Source organism: Zalophus californianus, chromosome 12 (genome assembly GCF_009762305.2).
Source record: "Zalophus californianus isolate mZalCal1 chromosome 12, mZalCal1.pri.v2, whole genome shotgun sequence".
NCBI lineage: Eukaryota > Metazoa > Chordata > Mammalia > Carnivora > Otariidae > Zalophus > Zalophus californianus.
The window spans coordinates 15,506,460-15,532,190 of NC_045606.1; the positions used below are offsets into that span (position 1 = coordinate 15,506,460).

At 39.7% G+C, this 25,731-nt stretch overlaps 1 long non-coding RNA gene across 2 annotated transcripts in view; it reads left to right on the top strand.

Annotated features, from left to right (window-relative positions):
• The window catches only part of LOC113911471, a 124,352-nt gene extending 99,209 nt beyond the window's left edge, over positions 1-25,143 (top strand). For both annotated transcript variants that reach the window (XR_003516482.1, XR_003516483.1), the window contains exon 3: positions 24,715-25,143. This is a non-coding gene — a long non-coding RNA (uncharacterized LOC113911471). The remainder of the gene's footprint in view (positions 1-24,714) is intronic.
• The last annotated feature ends 588 nt before the right edge of the window (positions 25,144-25,731 follow it).

Below are 25,731 nucleotides of genomic sequence, written 5' to 3' on the forward strand. Positions count from 1 at the left end.
CCTGTTACTATGTTTTTATGTTAAAATTGCCCTGCCCACAGTAATCACTGGTATAGTTTTACCTTCTTACTTCATCCTGAATAATTACACTAATTGAGAAAGTTTTCTTCAAAAATAGCAATTTGAATAAGTTAAAATCTATATTCACAGAAGGTTGAATAATGAGATAAATTATTTGAGGGTAAGATGAGGCAGGAAATTTGGTCAACTTGAATAACTACTTCTCCCTACACTCAGTGACAAATAGTGGTTTATTTGAATATAAAGATGACCAATTCACTAGGAATAAAAGTAAAAGGAACTATCGAATGTCCACATAAGAGACCTGGAGAGCCATCATTGTGGCTAATAGTTTTGCAAAAGTACATTGTTATACGTGGATTTTCTTCCCATATTAACAGTGACAAAACATCTGCAGAAATTTGCCTCTTTCCAACTTGCTTGAAAGTTCACAGGATATATGAGATGTTTTGACAAATTATATTTAGCCAGATTGTTTTTATATGTTAATAAATATAATTTTATGCTATGCCAGCTCCAAATCTACTCCCACTTGCCCTGCTTTGTGATACGGGGCTGGACCCTGTAAACATTTCTCCTTGCCAGCTGGACAGTGTTAGGCCTTGTCAGGAGAGTGCCGGAGGGACATTGTAACAAGGGGCTCCTTCTCATAATGGTGCTTTCACCACTTATTTTGAGGATAGTATTTAAAGCTCTACTTTTAAGGGGTGCCTGGGTGGCTCAGTCGTTAAGCGTCTGCCTTCGGCTCAGGTCACGATCCTGGGGTCCTGGGATAGAGACCCGCATCAGGCTCCCTGCTCAGCGGGGAACCTGCTTCTCCCTCTCCCACTCCCCCTGCTTGTGTTCCCTCTCTCATTGTGTCTCTCTCTGTCAAATAAATGAATAAAATCTTTAAAAAAAAAAAGCTCTACTGTTAATACATGACTGCTATGGGAATAAATATTCTTATTTAAGGAAAAATCTGACTTAAATACTTGTTATTTTCTATCATTAGGAAAGCAAAAGCAGGATTCATGCTTTGTTGATATGCATTATCAGCATTTTTCTGGCCATGGGTGAACACTTTATTCATTCAACAAACATAATTACTGATCTCTGAATAATAAACACATCACCATTAGGTGCCAGAGATACAGAAGTGCATAAGTCATGATCACTGCCCTTGAGAAAATCTAAAATCAAGCAATTACTTTTTTCACATATTCTAAAAGTCTCACTTTTCCCCACATTTTGACATTTAATATCTAAAATTGGTAGCCCTGAGCTATGCCAGCCATCTAGCCGATGACATCACTTATAGTTACTGAGGACCAGGATGCAGTTGGGAAATCATTGTCATTGCCTACACATGAGTGAACTTGGGCATAGCAATTCACCTGGTCATGTCAGTTATACAAATACACTACTAGTCAAAAGCCAGGTGGAGGGAGAGAAAGAAACAGAACAGAATCCCTCCCTCAAAGGAACATGAAACAAGAAAGGTATTTCTCTGACCAGAAAGAGACTCCTCTAGGGTTTGTGGGTGGGACAGTGAAGTGGGGTACCTATCAAGTATGAAATTGATGGGTTAGAAGTCCTTCCTTACTGATCAAGCATGCTACTTTTTATTTAATTTTGTGGACATGCACTGGGAAAGCAAAAGGAAAAAGCTCAACAATAATTACAAAGACTTTGTTGCTATGTCTGATGGCATGACTAAACAGCTGCAGCTCTGAACACCTTAGCCAACAAATATTAATTGCTCATTTAAAAAATAATGTGAGCCCTAATTGTTTGAAAACCTTCCACTGATTCCTTCTGGTAGACTTTTTAATGTCAGCATCTAATGCTTGAAAAGCAGATGTCACTAGTCTGGAAGAAAAGCCTGGACCCAAGAGTAGACCCTGTTCTTAGTATGTGATGTAGCAGCAATCTCCTGATGCCGCCAAGGTGGTATAGAAGAAAACATAGGCATCAACACCTCTAATTCGGAAGAGTTGGGCTCTGTAGGGGAAGAAGCTTTAGGAATGGTAAGCAACTAATTTTGGTAACATTTTTCTTACAATGTAAGCATGAGAGTTATATATGATAGAAATCTAGGTCTAAATATGTCCAAAAGAGCTCTTTAAATGAATGTAAAATTAAAAATCTATGATATAATTAGCAACTTTTTTTTTCTAATGGTGTATAAAACAATGATACATTTTATAACTTATAGCATCATAGTTTCAATGAAATGTAGTTCATAAAATTGCTGCATAAAGAGATGACATAAAAAATATGAAGAGGGCGGAGCAAGATGGCAGAGGAGTAGAGACCTAGATTTTGTCTGGTCTCAGGAATTCAGCTGAATAGGGATCAAACCATTCTGAACACCTACGAACTCAACAGGAGATCGAAGAGGAGAGTAGCAACAACTCTCTGAACAGAGAAGCGACCACTTACTGGAAGGTAGGACGTGCAGAGAAGTGAATCCGAGGCGATATTTAGGAGGATAGATGGCGGGGGAGGGGCCTCCGCCGGCAGCTTCTGGCAAGTGATAGAGCCGCGGAGCACAAAATCGGAACTGTTAGAAGTCGGGTCCGCTGAGGGACGTCGCTGCAGTGGCTAAGCAGGGGGTGGAATCCTCCCGGGACCGTGTGGTCTCAGGACCCTTGGGGTCACAGAAAGACCGGGGGTGCCTGAGTGCACCAGAGCTCCCAGGTGTCGCGGAGCGGGGAAGCTGGCTGCAGAGACGGAGCCGAGGCCTGGGCTCTCAGCTTGGGGTTGCCATAAACTGTGATCCGCGGCCCAGTTGGGCCACTGCTCCTCCAGCAGGGACCGAACAAGCGGCAGAGCCGGGGAGACTCCCCTTCCTTCCCGGGGAGGAGCAGCGCGGGAATGCACCGCAGGGATCTGCTTGGGTTTGGAGACTCCACACGGGGTCGGGTGCCAGAGATAGCAACGCTCGGTCACAGGCCGGGTGAGCGTGGAGAGCGGCCGGAGACCGGGGACAAGGGAGTGACTGCTTTTCTGTGTTGGCGCACTGAGGAGCGGGGCCCTGAGTTCTCAGCTCCTCCAGGTGGAGATTGGGAGGCCACCATTTTTGCCCTGGCCCTACAAGTCGGTACCGAGAGCTTGCAGGGAACAAAAGCTCCTGACATCAAACGCGAGCAGCTTGCTTAGCCCGGACTGACAAGGGCGGGGCAATTCCGCCTCCGGCAAAGACATTTGGAAACCACAGCAACAGGCCCCTCCCCGAGAAGATCAGCATGAACAGCCAGCAAGCCAAGACCAAGTTTACCGATCAAGGAGAACGGGAGAACTCCAGCGCAAGGGGAATACTGCACATAGAATTCATGGCTTTTTTTTTTACCATGATTCATTAGTTCATCAAAGTTAATTTTTGTTAACTGTTTTTTTTTCTTTTTCCCTTTTTCAACCAACATCTTATCAATCTCTTTTTTTAAAAAAAACTTTTTATTTTTCATTTTTACAGTCATATTTTATCCCTTCATAGTAGTTACCCTTATTTTTGGCATATATATATAAGTTTTTCTCTCTTTAAAATTTTGAGATACAGTTTCTTCTAACAGATCAAAATATACCCTAAATCACTAGTGTATGGTTCTGTTCTAGTCTCCTGCCTGATCACATTCTCTCCCTTTTTTCTTTTTTTTTCTTAAAACTTCTTCTTTCTTTTTTCAAACAACTTCTTATCAAGTCCTTTTATAAAATCTTTTATAATTTTCATCTTTACAGTCATTTTCTATCCCTTCATTGTATCAACCCTTATTTTGTACATATATGTCTTACTTCCTTTAAAATTTTAGGAGGCACTTTTTTTATACAGACCAAAATACACCCAAAATCTAGTGTGTGGCACTGATCTATGCACTAGCCTGATCATATTTGATCACATTCTGCTTTTTTTGTATTGTTCTCTTTTTGTTTTTATCTTTTTTTTCTTTTTTTTTTTCTCTTTCTTTTTTCTTTCTTTCCCTTTCTTTTCCCCTGGTTTCAGGTCTCTTCGGATTTGTATACAGTACATTTGCTGGGGACGTTGTAAACCTTTTAGCATTTTGTTCTCTCATTCATCTATTCTCCTCTGGACAAAACGACAAGACGAAAAAAATCACCTCAGCAAGAAGAACAAGATGTAGTACCGTCAGCCAGGGACCTACTCAATACGGACATTAGTACGATGTCAGACTTAGAGTTCAGAATCATGACTTTAAAGATACTAGCTGGGCTTCAAAAAAGCATGGAAGTTACTAGAGAAACCCTTTCTGGAGAAATAAAACAACTAAATTCTAAACAAGTGGAAATCAAAAAGGCTATTGATGAGGTGCAATCAAAAATGGGGTCACTAACTGCTAGGATAAATGAGGCAGAAGAGAGAATCAGTGATATAGAAGAAAAAAATGATGGAAAATAAAGAGGCTGAGAAAAAGAGAGAGAAACAACTACAGGATCACGAGGGCAGAATTCGAGAGATAAGTGATACGATAAGACGAAACAACATTAGAATAATTGGGATCCCAGAAGAAGAAGAAAGAGAGAGAGGGGCAGAAAGTATACTGGAGCAAATAATAGCAGAGAACTTCCCTAATGTGAGGAAGGAAACAGGCATCAAAATCCAGGAGGCACAGAGAACCCCTCTCAAAATCAATAATAGGTCAACACCCTGACATCTAATAGTAAAACTTACGACTCTCAGCGACAAAGAGAAAATCCTGAAAGCAGCTCGGGAGAAGAGATATGTAACCTACAATGGTAAAAACATTAGATTGGCAACAGACCTATCCACAGAGACCTGGCAGGCCAGAAAGGACTGGCAAGATATCTTCAGAGCACTAAACGAGAAAAATATGCAGCCAAGAATACTATATCCAGCTAGGCTGTCATTGAAAATAGAAGGAGAGATAAAAAGCTTCCAGAACAAACAAAAACTAAAGGAATTTGCAAACACGAAAGCAGCCCTCCAAGAAATATTGAAAGGGGTCCTCTAAGCAAAGAGAGAGCCTAAAAGCAGCAAAGATCAGAAAGGAACACAGACAACATACAGTAACAGTCACCTTACAGGCAATACAATGGCACTAAATTCATACCTTTCAATAGTTACTCTGAATGTAAATGGGCTAAGTGCCCCAATCAAAAGACACAGGCTATCAGATTGGATTAAAAAACAAGACCCATCCATATGCTGTCTGCAAGAGACTCATTTTAGACCCAAAGACACCCCCAGATTGAAAGTGAGGGTGTGGAAAACCATTTACCATGCTAATGGACACCAAAAGAAAGCTGGGGTGGCAATCCTTATATCAGACAAACTAGATTTTAAAACAAAGACTGTAATAAGAGATGAGGAAAGACATTATATCCTACTTAAAGGGCCTATCCAACAAGAAGATCTAACAATTGTAAATATCTATGCCCCGAACATGGGAGCAACCAATTATATAAGGCAATTAATAACAAAAGCAAAGAAACACATTGACAACAATACAATAATAGTGGGGGACATAAACACCCCCCTGACTGAAATGGACAGATCATCAAAGTGAAAGATCAACAAGGAAATAAAGACTTTAAATGACACACTGGACCAAATGGACTTCACAGACATATTCAGAACATTCCATCCCAAAGCAACGGAATACACATTCTTCTCTAGTGCCCATGGAACATTCTCCAGAATTGATCACATCCTAGGTCACAAATCAGGTCTCAACCAGTACCAAAAGATTGGGATCATTCCCTGCATATTTTCAGACCACAATGCTTTGAAACTAGAACTCAATCACAAGAGGAAAGTCGGAAAGAACTCAAATACATGGAGGCTAAAGAGCATCCTACTAAAGAATGAATGGGTCAACCAGGAAATTAAAGAAGAATTAAAAAAATTCATGGAAACCAATGAAAATGAAAACACAACTGTCCAAAATCTTTGGGATACAGCAAAGGCAGTCCTGAGAGGAAAGTATATAGCAATACAAGCCTTTCTCAAGAAACAAGAAAGGTCTCAAATACACAATCTAACCCTACACCTAAAGGAGCTGGAGAAAGAACAGCAAATAAAGCCAAATCCCAGCAGGAGAAGAGAAATAATAAAGATCAGAGCAGAAATCAATGAACTAGAAACCAAAAGAACATTAGAACAGATCAACGAAACTAGGAGCTGGTTCTTTGAAAGAATTAACAAGATTGATAAACCCCTGGCCAAAAGAAAAGAGCAATGACCCAAATCAACAAAATCATGAATGAAAGGGGAGAGATCACAACCAACACCAAGAAATACAAACAATTATAAGAACATATTATAAGCAACTCTGTGCCAGCAAATTAGATAACCTGGAAGAAATGGGTGCATTCCTACAGATGTATCAACTACCAAAACTGAACCAGGAAGAAATAGAAAACCTGAACAGACCTATAACCACTAAGGAAATTGAAGCAGTCATCAACAATCTCCCAAGAAACAAAAGCCCAGGGCCAGATGGCTTCCCAGGGGAATTCTATCAGACATTTCAAGAAGAATTAATACCTATTCTCCTGAAACTGTTCCAAAAAATAGAAATGGAAGGGAAACTTCCAAACTCATTTTATGAGGCCATCATTACCTTGATCCCAAAACCAGACAAAGACCCCATCAAAAAGGAGAATTACAGACCAATATCCTTGATGAACATGGATGCAAAAATTCTCACCAAAATACTAGCCAATAGGATCCAACAGTACATTAAAAGGATTATTCACCACGACCAAGTGGGATTTATCGCTGGGCTGCAAGACTGGTCCAACATCCGCAAATCAATCAACGTGATACAATACATTAACAAAAGAAAGAACAAGAATCATATGATCCTCTCAATAGATGCAGAAAAAGCATTTGACAAAGTACAGCATCCTTTCTTGATCAAAACTCTTCAGAGTATAGGGATAGAGGGTACATACCTCAATATCATAAAAGCCATCTACGAAAAACCTACAGCGAATACCATTCTCAATGGGGAAAAGCTGAGAGCTTTTCCCCTAAGGTCAGGAACGCGGCAGGGATGTCCACTCTCACCACTGCTATTCAACATAGTACTAGAAGTCCTAGCCACAACAATCAGACAACAAAAAGAAATCAAAGGCATCCAAATCGGCAAAGAGGAAGTCAAACTCTCCTTCTTTGCAGATGATATGATACTGTATCTGGAAAACCCAAAAGACTCCACCCCAAAACTGCTAGAACTCATACAGGAATTCAGTCAAGTAGCAGGCTATAAAATCAATGCACAGAAATCAGTGGCATTCCTATACACCAACAACAAGACAGAAGAGAGACATTCAAAGAGTCGATCCCATTCACAATTGCGCCCAAAACCATAAGATACCTAGGAATCAATTTAACCAAAGAGGCAAAGGATCTGTACTCAGAAAACTATAAAATACTCAGGAAAGAAATTGAGGAAGACACAAAGAAATGGAAAAACGTTCCATGCTCATGGATTGGGAGAACCAACATTGTGAAGATGTCAATGCTACCTAGAGCAATCTACACATTCAATGCAATCCCCATCAAAATACCATCCAGTTTTTTCAAAGAAATGGAACAAATAATCCTAAAATTTGTATGGAACCAGAAGAGACCCAGAATAGCCAGAGGAATCTTGAAAAAGAAAAGCAAAGTTGGCAGCATCACAATTCCGGACTTCCAGCTCTATTACAAAGCTGTCATCATCAAGACAGTATGGTACTGGCACAAAAACAGACACATAGATCAATGGAACAGAATTGGGAGCCCAGAAATGGACCCTGAACTCTATGGTCAACTTATCTTTGACAAAGCAGGAAAGAATGTCCAATGGAAAAAAGACAGTCTCTTCAACAAATTGTTTTGGGAAAATTGGACAGCCACATGCAGAAGAATGAAACTGGACCATTTCCTTACACCACACACAAAAATAGACTCCAAATGGTTGAAAGACCTAAACGTGAGACAGGAGTCCATCAAATTCCTAAAGGAGAACACAGGTAGCAACTTCTTTGACCTCAGCCGCAGCAACTTCTTCCTAGAAACATCGCCGAAGGCACGGGAAGCCAGGGCAAAAATGAACTATTGGGATTTCATCAAGATCAAAAGCTTTTGCACAGCAAAAGAAACAGTCCACAAATCCAAAAGACAACCGACAGAATGGGAGAAAATATTTGCAAATGACATATCAGATAAAGGGCTAGTATGCAAAATCTATAAACAACTTATCAAAGTCAACCCCCAAAGAACAAATAATCCAATCAAGAAATGGGCAGACGACATGAACAGACATTTTTCCAAAGAAGACATCCAAATGGCCAACAGGCACATGAAAAAGTGCTCAACATCGCTTGGCATCAGGGAAATCCAAATCAAAACCTCCATGAGATACCACCTCACACCCGTCAGAATGGCTAAAATTAACAAGTCAGGGAACGACAGATGTTGGCGGGGATGTGGAGAAAGGGGAACCCTCCTACACTGTTGCTGGGAATGCAAGCTGGTGCAGTCCCTCTGGAAAACAGTATGGAGGTTCCTCAAACAGTTGAAATTAGAGCTACCATTCGATCCCGCAATTGCACTACTGGGTATTTACCCCAAAGAGACAAATGTAGGGACCCGAAGGGGTACATGCACCCCAATGTTTATAGCAGCAATGTCCACAATAGCCAAACTGTGGAAAGAGCCAAGATGTCAATCGACAGGTGAATGGATAAAGAAGAGGTGGTATATATACACAATGGAATATTATGCCGCCATCAAAAGGAATGAGATCTTGCCATTTGCAACGACGTGGATGGAACTGGAGGGTGTTATGCTGAGTGAAATAAGTCAATCAGAGAAATACATGTATCATAGTAACTCACTGATATGAGGAATTCTTAATCTCAGGAACAAACTGAGTGTTACTGGAGTGGTTGGGGGTGGGAGGGATGGGGTGGCTGGGTGATAGACATTGGGGAGGGTATGTGCTACGGTGAGCGCTGTGAATTTTGCAAGACTGTTGAATCACAGATCTGTACTTCTGAAACAAATAACGCAACATATTTTAAGAAAAAAGAAAAAGAAGAAGATAGCAGGAGAGGAAGAATGAAGGAGAGTAAGTCAGAGGGGGAGACGAACCATGAGAGATGACGGACTCTGAAAAACAAACTGAGGGTTCTAGAGGGGAGGAGCGTTGGGGGATGGGTTAGCCTGGTGATGGGTATTAAAGAGGGCACATTGTGCATGGAGCACTGGGTGTTATGAACAAACAATGAATCATGGAACACTACATCAAAAACAAATGATGTAATATATGGTGATTAACATAACAATAAAAAAATTAAAAAAAATATGAAGAGTTTCTTTGCTCTGGACTTGGAGCTTATTAGCACATATTACAAAACATCAATTAACTTTTAACCTTTGGAAGGGACTAGATAAATATTTTACCAAGTGCTTAGAAATGAATTTCTCTATTTCCAATCTCCCATTTCTTCAGATATATGATTCCTATATACATGTTTGTAGAAGCAGAGCAACTAGACTGAAAATCTAGTGTGGAAAGAATAACAAAATTCCATAATTCACATAATTGGTAGTAGATTCTGGAACTTTTTTGGTAAATTCATTACACTTCTATGCATCACTTCTAAGTCTAGCTTCTGTTAAATTCTGCCCCATGCCTCATTCCTTAAATCATGAGTATGGATTCAGAGGGAGAGAGAGAGTTTATTTTTGTAGACTCACCCCGTGAATGGGATTGGGTCTGTTAATTATGTTGCTCTTTCCATCCAAAGAGGCAAAAGAAAGATTTCAATGATGCTTACAGGATGTTTATGACATTATGAATACCTGTATTTGCAGTGCAAGATAGGATGCGGAGCACACCATTTCCTTTGGACCCAGCAGCATGGCTGTTATAGACAGACACAAGCCTAACAGTTTTTCTGTTGGTTTTCTGCAGTCCCAATCCAATGTTTCATTCTTCTGTCCTTGCTTATTTTATCCTCATTAGGTTCACAGAGAGTTTAAACTCATTCCCCACCCAGAAACCCACAGGAATCAGGCAAATGTGTTTTGATGGATTTTTGTAGTTTCCTTTCAGGTCCAGATGTTGGACAGCAGCCATCTTAGTAAAAACACTTGCTGCATGAGGCAGGTTAAAAAGGGAAGGAAATCTGAAGAAGATATCAATTGGGAGAAACCTATGTTCAGATAGAAACAAATTAAAATTTTTATTATTTACTAGATAGTAATAACTCAAAATTTGAAGTCTATAATCCCTGGAAGTGACATTGATTTCCACTTACCAAGGCTGACCTGGCTTCAGCCACTGCTGAGAACTCAGTCAGCCAGCGGCAGGGATACAACCCCGATATGACATCATGTACTGAGTTGACTGTGCGTTGAAAAAGAAAAGAAAATAATTAGATTTTTTTTTATTTTTTTTATTGTTATGTTAATCACCATATATTACATCATTAGTTTTTGGTGCAGTGTTCCATGATTCATTATTTGTTCATAACACCCAGTGCTCCATGCAGAACGTGCCCTCCTCAATACCCATCACCAGGCTAACCCATCCCCCTACCCCCTCCCCTCTAGAACCCTCAGTTTGTTTTTCAGAGTCCATCATCTCTCATGGTTCATCTCCCCCTCTGACATACTCCCCTTTTCTTCCTCTCCTGTTATCTTCTTCTTTTTCTTTTTTCTTAAAATATGTTGCGTTATTTCTTTCAGAAGTACAGATCTGAGATTCAACAGTCTTGCACAATTCACAGCGCTCACCGTAGCACATACCCTCCCCAATGTCTATCACCCAGCCACCCCATCCCTCCCACCCCCAACTACTCCAGTAACACTCAGTTTCTTTCCTGAGATTAAGAATTCCTCATATCAGTGAGGTCATGTGATACATGTCTTTCTCTGATTGACTTATTTCACTCAGCATAACACCCTCCAGTTCCATCCATGTCGCTGCAAATGGCAAGATCTCATTCCTTTTGATGGCTGCATAATATTCCATTGTGTATATATACCACTTCTTCTTTATCCATTCATCTGTCGATGGGCATCTTGGCTCTTTCCACAGTTTGGCTATTGTGGACATTGCGGCTATAAACATTGGGGTACACGTACCCCTTCGGGTCCCTACATTTGTATCTTTGGGGTAAATACCCAGTAGTGCAATTGCTGGATCGAACGGTAGCTATAATTTCAACGGTTTGAGGAACCTCCATACTGTTTTCCAAAGGGGTTGCACCAGCTTGCATTCCCAGCAACAGTGTAGGAGGGTTCCCCTTTCTCCACATCCCCGCCAACATCTGTCGTTCCCTGACTTGTTAATTTTAGCCATTCTGACGGGTGTGAGGTGGTATCTCATGGAGGTTTTGATTTGGATTTCCCTGATGCCGAGCGATGTTGAGCACTTTTTCATGTGCCTGTTGGCCATTTGGATGTCTTCTTTGGAGAAATGTCTGTTCATGTCTTCTGCCCATTTCTTGATTGGATTATTTGTTCTTTGGGTGTTGAGTTTGATAAGTTCTTTATAGATTTTGGATACTAGCCCTTTATCTGATATGTCGTTTGCAAATATTTTCTCCCATTCTGTCTGTTGTCTTTTGGTTTTGTGGACTGTTTCTTTTGCTGTGCAAAAGCTTTTGATCTTGATGAAATCCCAATAGTTCATTTTTGCCCTGGCTTCCCGTGCCTTTGGCGATGTTTCTAGGAAGAAGTTGCTGTGGCTAAGGTCGAAAAGGTTGCTACCTGTGTTCTCCTTTAGGATTTGGATGGACTCCTGTCTCACGTTTAGGTCTTTCAACCATTTGGAGTCTATTTTTGTGTGTGGTGTAAGGAAATGGTCCAGTTTCATTCTTCTGCATGTGGCTGTCCAATTTTCCCAACACCATTTGTTGAAGAGACTGTCTTTTTGCCATTGGTCATTCTTTCCTGCTTTGTCAAAAATAAGTTGACCATAGAGTTGAGGGTCCATTTCTGGGCTCTCTATTCTGTTCCATTGATCTATGTGTCTGTTTTTGTGCCAGTACCATACTGTCTTGATGATGACAGCTTTGTAATAGAGCTGGAAGTCCGGAATTGTGATGCCGCCAGCTTTGCTTTTCTTTTTCAGTATTCCTCTGGCTATTCGGGGTCTCTTCTGGTTCCATACAAATTTTAGGATTATTTGTTCCATTTCTTTGAAAAAAGTGGATGGTATTTTGATGGGGATTGCATTGAATGTGTAGATTGCTCTAGGTAGCATTGACATCTTCACAATGTTTATTTTCCCAATCCATGAGCATGGAACGTTTTTCCATTTCTTTGTGTCTTCTTCAATTTCTTTCATGAGTATTTTATAGTTTTCTGAGTACAGATCCTTTGCCTCTTTGGTTAGATTTATTCCTAGGTATCTAATGGTTTTGGGTGCAATTGTAAATGGGATCGACTCCTTGATTTGTCTCTCTTCTGTCTTGTTGTTGGTGTATAGGACTGCCACTGATTTCTGTGCATTGATTTTATATCCTGCTACTTGACTGAATTCCTGTATGAGTTCTAGCAGTTTTGGGGTGGAGTCTTTTGGGTTTTCCAGATACAGTATCATATCATCTGCAAAGAGGGAGAGTTTGACTTCCTCTTTGCCGATTTGGATGCCTTTGATTTCTTTTTGTTGTCTGATTGCTGTGGCTAGGACTTCTAATACTATGTTGAATAGCAGTGGTGAGAGTGGACATCCCTGTCGCGTTCCTGACCTTAGGGGAAAAGCTCTCAGCCTTTCCCCATTGAGAATGATATTCGCTGTAGGTTTTTCATAGATGGCTTTTATGATCTTGAGGTATGTACCCTCTATCCCTATACTCTGAAGAGTTTTGATCAAGAAAGGATGCTGTACTTTGTCAAATGCTTTTTCTGCATCTATTGAGAGGATCATATGATTCTTGTTCTTTCTTTTGTTAATGTATTGTATCACGTTGATTGATTTGCGGATGTTGAACCAGCCTTGCAGCCCAGGGATAAATCCCACTTGGTCATGGTGAATAATCCTTTTAATGTACTGTTGGATCCTATTGGCTAGTATTTTGGTGAGAATTTTTGCATCCATGTTCAGCAGGGTTATTGGTCTGTAATTGTCCTTTTTGATGGGGTCTTTGTCTGGTTTTGGGATCAAGGTAATGCTGGCCTCATAAAATGAGTTTGGAAGTTTCCCTTCCATTTCTATTTTTTGGAACAGTTTCAGGAGAATAGGTATTAATTCTTCTTGAAATGTCTGATAGAATTCCCCTGGGAAGCCATCTGGCCCTGGGCTTTTGTTTCTTGGGAGATTTTTGATGACTGTTTCAATTTCCTTAGTGGTTATAACTCTGTTCAGGTTTTCTATTTCTTCCTGGTTCACTTTTGGTAGTTTATACATCTGTAGGAATGCACCCATTTCTTCCAGGTTATCTAATTTGCTGGCATAGATTTGCTCATAATATATTCTTATAATTGTTTGTATTTCTTTGGTGTTGGTTGTGATCTCTCCTCTTTCATTCATGATTTTGTTGATTTGGGTCATTTCTCTTTTCTTTTTGATCAGTCTGGCCAGGGGTTTATCAATCTTGTTAATTCTTTCAAAGAACCAGCTCCTAGTTTCGTTGATCTGTTCTACTGTTCTTTTGGTTTCTAGTTCATTGATTTCTGCTCTGATCTTTATGATTTCTCTTCTCCTGCTGGGTTTAGGCTTTCTTTGCTGTTCCTTCTCCAGCTCCTTTAGGTGTAGGATTAGGTTGTGTATTTGAGAGCTTTCTTGTTTCTTGAGAAAGGCTTGTATTGCTATATACTTTCCTCTCAGGACTGCCTTTGCTGTATCCCAAAGATTTTGGACAGTTGTGTTTTCATTTTCATTGGTTTCCATGAATTTTTTTAATTCTTCTTTAATTTCCTGGTTGACCCATTCATTCTTTAGTAGGACGCTCTTTAGCCTCCATGTATTTGAGTTCTTTCCGACTTTCCTCTTTTGATTGAGTTCTAGTTTCAAAGCATTGTGGTCTGAAAATATGGAGGGAATGATCCCAATCTTTTGGTACCGATTGAGACCTGATTTGTGACCTAGGATGTGATCAATTCTGGAGAATGTTCCATGGGCACTAGAGAAGAATGTGTATTCCGTTGCTTTGGGATGGAATGTTCTGAATATGTCTGTGAAGTCCATTTGGTCCAGTGTGTCATTTAAAGTCTTTATTTCCTTGTTGATCTTTTGCTTAGATGATCTGTCCATTTCAGTCAGGGGGTTGTTAAAGTGACCCACTGTTATTGTATTGTTGTCAATGTTTTTCTTTGCTTTTGTTATTAATTGCCTTATATAATTGGCTGCTCCCATGTTCGGGGCATAGATATTTACAATTGTTAGATCTTCTTGTTGGATAGACCCTTTCAGTAGGATATAGTGTCCTTCCTCATCTCTTATTACAGTCTTTGTTTTAAAATCTAGTTTGTCTGATATAAGGATTGCCACCCCAGCTTTCTTTTGGTGTCCATTAGCATGGTAAATGGTTTTCCACCCCCTCACTTTCAATCTGGGGGTGTCTTTGGGTCTAAAATGAGTCTCTTGCAGACAGCATATGGATGGGTCTTGTTTTTTAATCCAATCTGATAGCCTGTATCTTTTGATTGGGGCACTTAGCCCATTTACATTCAGGGTAACTCTTGAAAGGTATGAATTTAGTGCCATTGTATTGCCTGTAAGGTGACTGTTACTGTATGTTGTCTGTGTTCCTTTCTGATCTTTGCTGCTTTTAGGCTCTCTCTTTGCTTAGAGGACCCCTTTCAATATTTCTTGGAGGGCTGTTTTCGTGTTTGCAAATTCCTTTAGTTTTTGTTTGTTCTGGAAGCTTTTTATCTCTCCTTCTATTTTCAGTGATAGCCTAGCTGGATATAGTATTCTTGGCTGCATATTTTTCTCGTTTAGTGCTCTGAAGATATCTTGCCAGTCCTTTCTGGCCTGCCAGGTCTCTGTGGATAGGTCTGTTGCCAATCTAATGTTTCTACCATTGTAGGTTACATATCTCTTCTCCCGAGCTGCTTTCAGGATTTTCTCTTTGTCTCTGAGACTCATAAGTTTTACTACTAGATGTCGGGGTGTTGACCTATTATTATTGATTTTGAGAGGGGTTCTCTGTGCCTCCTGGATTTTGATGCCTGTTTCCTTCCTCACATTAGGGAAGTTCTCTGCTATAATTTGCTCCAATATACCTTCTGCCCCCCTCTCTCTCTTCTTCTTCTGGGATCCCAATTATTCTAATGTTGTTTCGTCTTATCATATCACTTATCTCTCGAATTCTGCCCTCGTGATCCTGTAGTTGTTTCTCTCTCTTTTTCTCAGCCTCTTTATTTTCCATCATTTGGTCTTCTATATCGCTGATTCTCTCTTCTGCCTCATTTATCCTAGCAGTTAGTGCCCCCATTTTTGATTGCACCTCATCAATAGCCTTTTTGATTTCGACTTGGTTAGATTTTTGTTCTTTTATTTCTCCAGAAAGGGTTTCTCTAATAACTTCCACGCTTTTTTCAAGCCCAGCTAGTATCTTTAAAGTCACGATTCTGAACTCTAGGTCCCACATCGTACTAATGTCCGTATTGAGTAGGTCCCTGGCTGACGGTAATACCTCTTGTTCTTTTTGCTGAGGTGATTTCTTTCGTCTTGTCATTTTGTCCAGAGGAGACTAGATGAATGAGAGAACAAAATGCTGACAGGTTTACAACGTCTACAGGAAATATACTGTATACAAATCAGAAAAGACCTGAAACCAGGGGAAAAGAAAGGGAAAGAAAGAAAAAAGAAATGAAAAAGAAAAAAAAAAAAGAAAAAAAGATAAAAACAAAAACAAAACAATACAAAAAAAAGCAGAATATGATCAAATATGATCAGGCTAGTGCATAGATCAGTGCCACACACTAGATTTTGGGCGTATTTTGGTCTGTTAGAAAAAAGTGCCTCGTAAAATTTTAAAGGAAGAAAGACATATATGTACAAAATAAGGGTTGATACAATGAAGGGATGGAAGATGACTGTAAAGATGAAAGGTATAAAAGATTTTATAAAAGGACTTGGTAAGATAAGTTGTTTGAAAAAAGAAAGAAGATTTAAGAAAAAAAAGAAAAAAAAAGGAAAAAGGGAGAGAATGTGATCAGGCAGGAGACTAGAACAAAGCCATACACTAGTGATTTAGGGTATATTTTGATCTGTTAGAAGAAACTGTACCTCAAAATTTTAAAGAGAGAACAACTTATATATATATGCCAAAAATAAGGGTAACTACTATGAAGGGATAAAATATGACTCTAAAAATAAAAAATAAAAAATGTTTTTTTTTAAAAAAAAGGGATTGATAAGATGTTGGTTGAAAAAGGGAAAAAGAAAAATAAAAAAAAAGTCAACAAAAATTAACTTTGATGAAATAATGAATCATGGTTAAAAAAAAAAAAAAAAAGCCATGAATTTATGTGCAGTATTCCCCTAGCCCTGGAGTTCTCCCATTCTCCTTGATCGATCAACTTGGTCTTGGCTTGCTGGCTGTTTGTGCTGATCTTCTGGGGGAGGGGCCTGTTGCTGTGGTTTCCAAATGTCTTTGCCGGAGGCGGAATTGCCCCGCTCTTGTCGGTCCGGGCTAAGGAAGCTGTTCCGGTTTGCTCTCAGGAGCTTTTGTTCCCTGCAAGCTCTCCGTACAGCTTTGGAGGACCAGGGCAGAAATGGTGGCCTCCCAATCTCCGCCTGGAGGAGCTGAGAACTCGGGGCCCCGCTCCTCAGTGTGCCCCCAGAGAAAAGCAGTCACTTCCTTGTCCCCGGTCTCCGGCCGCACTCCGTGCTCACCTGGCCTGTGACCGAGCGTTGCTATCTCTGGCACCCGACCCCGCACGGAGTCTCCAAACCCAGCAGATCCCTGCAGTGCGTTCCCGCACCGCTCCTCCCTGGAAAGGAAGTGGAGTCTCCCCGGATCTACTGCTTGTTGGGTCCCTGCTGGGGGAGCCGTGCCCTGACTGGGCCACAGATCACAGTTTATGGCAACCCCGAGCTGAGAGGCCACGACTCTGCTCCGTCTCTGCAGCCGGCTTCCCCGCTCTGATATCTGGGAGCTCTGGCGCACTCAGGCACCCCCGGTCTTTCTGTGACCCCGAGGGTCCTGAGACCACACTGTCCCGGGAGGATTCCACCCCCCGCTTAGCCACTGCAGCGACGTCCCTCCGCCGAGCCAACTTCTAAAAGGTCCGATTTTGTGCTCCGTGGCTCTATCACTTGCCAGAAGCGGCCGGCGGAGGCCCCTCCCCCGCCGTCTATCCTCCCGAATATCGCCTCGGATTCACTTCTCCGCACGCCCTACCTTCCAGTAAGTGGTCGCTTCTCTGTTCAGAGAGTTGTTGCTACTCTCCTGTTCGATCTCCTGTTGAGTTCGTAGGTGTTCAGAATGGTTTGATCCCTATTCAGCTGAATTCCTTAGACCAGATGAAATCTAGGTCTCCTACTCCTCCGCCATCTTGCTCCGCCCCGGAAATAATTAGATTTTTGTAAGATTACTGGACACTGCCTCTAGAACTGATATCAATTCAAGGAGATTCAGAATGTCACGGTGGTCCACCAGTGAGAGCAGAAGCTTATGGAGATCAAGATGATCAATGGAATTTCAGCTCAAGTCTCTCTCATAGTGGGTACAAATAGGTCCCTGAACTCATCCTCTCATTATTTCCCCAGTTCCAGAAAGCATAATTGGAATAATAGGCATACTTAGCAAGTAGCAGAATCCTCAGCAGTTTCAAATATTAGTGGTATCAAAATTGCCTTGAAGGCTTATTCAAATGCAAATTGCTGTGTTTCTGCCCCAGTAGGGCAGGGGTAGGGATTCAAGAAGTTGCATTTCCAACAAGTTCCCAAGTGATGCTGCTGCTGCTGATAAGGGGCCATTCTTTGAAAGCCACTGATTTAAGCCATGATAATGATTAAATATTTTACTTTTAATTTCTTGCCATAAATATTAAAGACTACAGAAATGCTGTATGGGTCAAAGAAAGGTGTTGTGAGGGTCTGGATGGATCAGTGTAAGCATCCAGCCAATATAAATGATGAGATAATTTGGACACTATATCTATAGATACAAAACCAATGAGGGAAATCTGCACAATTCAGGAATTAATGTTTAAATTTTGTTAAGAGCGCTCTTACTAAGTTTGAAGTAAACGAAACTTTTTTCAGCCTTTCATTCTTTTCTGCAATGTGAAGATCATCTGAAGTCAGATGAACTAGAAGTGGAAATTTTTAATATAGTATATTATAAAGTATTTTCAGTAAGAGTTTGATAAAGAACTATGTAGTAGTTTCTTAGGGTTGCCATAACAAATTACCACAAACTGCTTGGCTTAAAACAATGTAAATTTATTCTCTCACAGTTATGAAGTCCAAAAGTCTGAAATCAATATGTCAGCTGGGCCATACTACCTCTCAAGGCTTTAAGAGTGAATCCTTGTGAGTCTCATTAGCTTCTGGAGGCTCCAGGCATTCCTCGGCTTGTAGAAACATAACTCCAGTCTCTGCTTCTGTCTTCGCATGGCATTCTTCTCCCTGTGTTCCCGAGTCTTCTCTTCTTACAAGTACACTTGTCATTAGATTTAGGGCCCACCCAGTTAATCCAGGATAACCTCATCCTTTACCTAATTACATTTACAAAGACTCTTTTTCCAAAAAAGGTCACACACATGGATTCTGGGGTTAGGGCTTGGACACATAATTTTAGGGGCCATGTTCAAACCATAACTCATGAAGGAATCCTTTCTACCTGATTTATTGTTCACTAAAGTTTCACATATTTGGAATTTTAAGAAACAGAGTGGGATGTACATTTGTAGGCAAACTGCTATGAAGCTATAGAAAAAAAGCAATGATGATGGTTTTCACACCATTCTTTTATTGGGAAACACCTTTGTTACATCTTACTGAGGCAGAACAAGAGCAAAACCTTGTGTGGTAGATTGTAAAGTATGCTATCAGTGATTACTCCCATCCCGGTAAAAGAGGAGCCTCTTTCTTCCCTTGAATTTAGGTTGGCTCTTTGACTTGCTTTGATCAGCCAAATGTGGCAGAAATTCTTTGGTATGATTTTATGGGCATAGGTCTTAAGAAGCTTTGCAGCATTCATTTTTACATTCTTGGATGCCAGCTATGATATAAAAAAAAGTCAAATACACTGCAAGAAAGAGAAACCACATGAAAAGAGAGGCATTGGAGGAAAAGAGATTATAAACAGAGAAAAAGAGGGATGGGGTGCTTGGGTGGCTCAGTCGGTTAAGTGCCCAACTCATGGTTTCACACAGGTCATGATCTCAGGATTGTGAGATTGAGCCCTGCGTCAGGCCCTGCAGAGTGTGGAGCCTGCTTAAGATTCTCTCTCCCGAGCGCCTGGGTGGCTCAGATGATTAAGCGTCTGCCTTCGGCTCAGGTCATGATCCCGGGGTCCTGGGATCGAGTCCCGCATTGGGCTCCCTGCTCCTTGGGAGCCTGCTTCTCCCTCTGCTTCTCTCTCTCTCTCCCTCTCTCTCTCCCTCTGTTTCTCATGAATAAATAAATAAAATCTTAAAAAAAAAAAAAGATTCTCTCTCCCTCTCCCTTTGCCATTCCCCCTCTAAGGGCACATGCACACACTCTCATAAAAAAGAAAGAAAGAAAAGGAAAGAAAAGAAAAAAGAAAAGAAAGAGAAAAAAGAAAAAGAGGGATGGCCAGCCCAGTCCCTTCCAGGCAGTTGGAATCATATGAGTTAAGCCTTAGCTGAGCTGCCCTTATCAAAATTACATGGCACCAAGAAGAGCTGTCACTGCCAAGTACTGCTCAAGTTACAGAATTATAAGCAAATAAATAATCATATGCAACAGTAGACAATTGAAACAGTTTGTTTTAGGATATAGAGAAAGTAAAAGCTCCCTTACTGTGAAAAAATTCATTTTACTTTTTATTGTTAAAAACTTTTTCAAACAAACTGAGGGTTCTAGAGGGGAGGGGGTAGGGGGATGGGTTAGCCTGGTGATGGGTATTGAGGAGGGCACGTTCTGCATGGAGCACTGGGTGTTATGAACAAACAATGAATCATGGAATACTGCACCAAAAACTAATGATGTAATATATGGTGATTAACATAACAATAAAAAATTAAAAAAAAACTTTTTCAAAAGCATCAAATGACTGTTTTCTGATTTTCTAGTTTTTTCTTTTTTTAATTTAAATTCAATTAATTAACATATAGTATATTATTAGTTTCAGAGGTAGAGTTCAGTGGTTCATCAGTCTTATATAATACCCAGGGCTCAATACATCACATGCCCTCCTTAATGTCCATCACCAGGTTACCCCATACCCTACCCCCTCCCCTCCAGCAACCCTCAGTTTATTTCTTATGATTAAGAGTCTCTTAAGGTTTTGTCTCCCTCTCTGATTCCACCTTGTTTTATTTTTCCCTCTCTTCCCCTGTGATCCTCTTTTGTTTCTTAAATTCCACACATGACTCAGATCATATGATAATTATCTTTCTCTGATCGACTTACTTCGCTTAGCATAACACCCTCTAGTTCTAGCCACGTCATTGCAAATGGCAAGATTTCATTTTTAATGGCTGAATAGTATCCCATTGTGTGTGTATATAGAAGATGTGGTATATCTTCTTTATCCATTCATCTGTATATGGACATCTGAGCTCTTTCCATAGTTTGGCTATCATTGCTGCTATAAACATTGGGGTACAGGTGCCCCTTCAGATCACTACATTTGTATCTTTGAGGTAAATACCTAGTAGTGCAATCACTGGGTTGTAGGGTAGCTCTTTTTTCGCCTTTTGAGGAACCTCCATACTGTTTTCCAGAGTGGCTGCACCAGCTTGCATTCCCACCAACAGCATAAGAGATTTTCCCTTTCTCTGCATCCTCAGCAACATCTGTCATTTCCTGACTTGTTAATTTTAGGCATTCTGATCAGTGGGGGAGGTACTCATTGGGTTTTGATTTGTATTTCCCTGATGCCGAGTGATATTGAGCATTTTTTCATGTGTCTGTTGGCCATATGTATGTCTTCTTTGGAGAAATGTCTGCTCATGTCTTCTGCCCATTTCTTTTTTTTTTTTCTTTTAAAGATTTTATTTATTTGAGAGAGAGAGACAGAACATGAGTGGTGTGGAGGGGCAGAAGGAGAGGGAGAAGCAGGCTCCCTGCTGAGCAGGGAGCCCAACATGGTACTTGATCCCAGGACCCAGAGATCATGACCTGAACCGAAGGCAGATGCTTAACCAACTGAGCCACCCAGGCACCCTTTCTGCCCATTTCTTGATTGGATTATTTGTTCTTTGGATGTTGAGTTTGATAAGTTCTTTATAGATTTTTAGATACTAGCCCTTTATCTGATAAGACATTTGCAAATATCTCTAGTTATTTCTGTCACAGTTATTTATTTTGCCATGAGCTGAAGTGGTAAGACCTGAGAGGGTCAGTAAATAACTTGGTAAGAAGGGGAAGTTGTCAGACAGAGGAGGACGTATTACTCCTTTCTACCGTTTTGCTTTTGCTAGGAATGGTTAGGTGACTGTGAACATATTAGAAATAGAGACATATTGGAGATAGAGAAGTACATGAAAATAAAGTTGTAAAGAAGTTGAGCCTAGTTGAGAACATTAAATTTCAACCCAAGGAATTTTGACTGGACATAAAGAGACATTTCATGTGATGGATTTGCAAAATATGTTAAGAAAGTTGAAGACTTTCACTTTCAGACTGGCATTCAATGTCTTCCCACTGCTCACCAATTAATCTGTATTATGGAGGTGAGGGTACCGAGTGGGAAGCCATTGCAGTGATCAAAAACTAGGATAGACATTAGAGATAAACTGTAAATGAGAGAGCCAATGAAGAACCAATGAACCACAACTTCCTGCACATTTTTCCATTAAAATGGGTTTTCTGTTGCTTGCAGGCATTATGAGCAGCAATCCTTGATAATAAAGGAAAATAGCAATGGAAGCTGCAGATGTAGGAAGCCAGTTAAGGAACCAGCTATAAAGGCTAGTTTTAATCATATTGAACTTAGGTGGCATCTAAACATTAACAGATGATTATGAAAGGAAAAGGAAAAAATATATGTGTATACATTTTGAATTCACTTTCTCTTTAATGCAGAACAATATAGCAGAGGGGCTTAAAAAATGAGATCTGGAGGATAACCAGGTTGTAATTCTGGCTCTAATATTTAAGTCTGAGGTATTAAGAAAGTTACCATCCTGTTGTTGAATCAGTTTTCTCATCTGTACAATGGAGATAATAAAAGAACTTATCCTCCAGGATTGCTGTGATGACTAAATGGGCTAATATATATAAGGCATTTAGAACAACATCTGGCACATAATACCTGTCGTATAAATGTTAACAAATAATTATAAGACAGTTGCCTTGCTGATATCCATGCTCCCCCTTCTTTTTTAGCAACAGAAATCCTGCATTTTTAGGGGTGGCAATGTTCTCAATTAAAAGAAAAACTACATTTCCAAATCTCCCTTATAGATATGGATGACAAATGATCTGTAAAGGGAGCTGTTGGGTATAACTTATGAAATTTCTTTAAGAGGGCTAATTCAGGTATTTGGAATAATTTTTAATTATCCTTTTTCTCCGGGCACCTGGGTGGCTCAGTTGGTTAAGCGACTGCCTTCGGCTCAGGTCATGATCCTGGAGTCCCAGGATCGAGTCCCACATCGGACTCCCTGCTCGGCAGGGAGTCTGCTTCTCCCTCTGACCCTCTTCCCTCTTGTGCTCTCTATCTCTTTCTCTCAAATAAATAAATAAAATCTTCAAAAAAAATTATCCTTTTTCTCCCTTTTCCTTTCATGGAATAAATATATTATGACTGGAACTATAGGAACCCTCTTGGACCATGAGGGAAAGACCAAAAGAGCAGAACCTTTGATTCTGATATCTTTGAATCACTGAATCATGCCAGCAAACATTTTCAATCCTTGTTAGACTTCTCATTACATAAGAAAAATATAGATGTAAACCCTTGTGCATTTAAGTCACTGGAGACAGATCTCTTTTAATGTCTAACTTAATTCCTAATTGATAATGTATTACTATGAATGAAATGTCTAATTAAGAAATAATTGCCTTAGAAGAATGAAAGTAAATGGATCCAAAGGCAATGTGTCATGAAAGCCAAAAAAGAACAATATTTCCAAAAGGAGGGATTTATCCACTTAAATGTTGTAGTGACTTGCTTCTAGATGTTAGTTGTAATCTCCAAGGTAACCATGTACTAAAAAATATGGAAAAAAAAGGAAATGAGGAGAGAATCAAAGGTTACACTAAAAAAATTAGGATGAAAAAAGGCAGTGTTGGAGGATTTGAGTCACAAAAAAGATATGAGACATATAGAACACAAATAGCAAAATGGCAGAAGTAAGTCTTTATCTGGAATCACTTTAAGTGTAAATAGATTAAACCAATCAATTAAAAAAGATTGGCAGAATGGATTGAGAAAATCATCTCTTGTGCTTGGAGATAACTATGTTCCATACAAATAGTACCCAAAAGAAAGCAGGATGGCTATGCTAATATCAGACAAAATAGACTTTAAAGTCAAAAATTGTTGGGCGCCTGGGTGGCTCAGTTGTTTAAGCAACTGCCTTCGGCTCAGGTCATGATCCTGGAGTCCCGGGATCGAGTCCCACATCGGGCTCCCTGCTCGGCAGGGAGTCTGCTTCTCCCTCTGACCCTCTTCCCTCTTGTGCTCTCTATCTCTCATTCTCTCTCTCTCTCAAATAAATAAATAAAATCTTAAAAAAAAATTGTTGCAAGCAGCAAATAAGGATATTATCTAGTAAGATAAAGGTCAAATCATCAAGAAGACATAATAACTATGAACATATATGCATCAAACAATAGAGCCTCAAAATATGTAAAACAAAAGAGCAGAATTTAAGACAGAAATAATACAATATTATTCTACAATATTAGCCGGAGACTCCATATCCCACTTTCAATAATGGACAGGAACAATGGATAGAAATGTACAATTACAAAAACTGACTCAAGAGGAAAGAAATAGAAAATATGAACCTACCAATAACAAGTAAAGAGATTGAATGAGTAATCAGACTTTCCAACAAAGAAAAGCATAGTATTAGATGGCTTCACTGATGAATTCTACAAAACATTTAAAGAATTAACACCAGTCCTCAAATTGTTCCAAAACCTAGAAGAGAAAGGAATACTTCCTAACTTGTTCTGTGAGGCCAACATTATTCTAATACCAAAGCCAAAGATATTAACAAAATAGAAACTGCAGACCAACGATTCTTATGAATATAGATGCCAAAATCAAATATAGTTCCCCAAATATGCTGACTAATGAACTGAATCCAACAGCATATTGAAAAAGACCAAGTGGGTTTTATCCCAGGAATGCAAAGGTATTTCAATATAGGAAAATCAACCAGTGTAATATATATTACATTAATATAACAAAGGGAAAGCTTATATGATCATCTCAATCAATGCAGGAAAAGTATTTGACATAATTCAACACCTTTTCATGATAAAAAGAAAGAAAAACACTTAGAAAACTAGGAATAGAAGGGTAATTTTTCACTGTGACAAGACACAAGATGACAATAATACCACAAGCTATAAATTCAGTACAATGCCTATCAAAATTTCAATAATCTTTTTTTTTTTTCAGAAATGGGAAAGCTGTTGTTCAAATTCGTGTGTAATTTCAAGAGGCCCTCAAAAGTCAAGACAGTATTGAAAAAGAAGAACAATATTAAGGGTCATACTTCACAATTTCAAAATCTACTACAAAGCTACAATAATCAAGACTGTGTTACTGGCATAAATATGGACATATAGACCAGTGGAATAGAATTTAGAGTACAGAAAACAATCCAAATATAAATGATGAAACAACCTAATATATATAAGTAGTAAATATATAATTTAAATATATAATTTAAAACTGTAAAACTCTTAAGAGAAAACTTAAGAGTAAATCTTTAGATTTAGGGGTGCCTGGGTAGCTCAGTCGTTAAGCATCTGCCTTCAGCTCAGATCATGATCCCAGGGTCCTGAGATCGAGCCCCACATCAGGCTCCCCGCTCCACGGGAAGCCTGCTTCTCCCTCCCCACTCCTCCTGTTGTGTTCCCTCTCTCGCTGTCTCTCTCTGTCAAATAAATAAACAAAAATCTTAAAACAAAAACAAAAACAAACTTGGATTTGGCTAGCCAAAACAATCTTGAAAAAGAACAAAGCTAGAGGTATCACAATTCGAGATTTCAAGTTATAACACAAAGCTGTAGTAAAACAGTATGGTATCAGCACAAAAATAGGCACATAGATCAATGGAATAGAATAAAAAGCCCAGAAATAAACTCACATTTATATGGTCAAATAATCTTTGACAGAGGAGGCAAGAATATGCAAAGGGAAAAAAGAGAGCCTCTTCACCAAATGGTGTTGAGATAACTGGACAGCTACATGCAAAAGAATGAAACTGGAACACTTTTTTACACCATACACAAAGATAAATTCAAAATGGATTAAGTACCTAAATGTGAGACCTGAAACTATAAAAATCCTAGAAGAGAGCACAGACAATAATTTCTCCAACGTCGATGCAGCAACTTTTTTCTAGATATATCTCTTGAGACAAGGGAAATAAAAGCAAGACTAAACTATTGGGACTACATCAAAATAAAC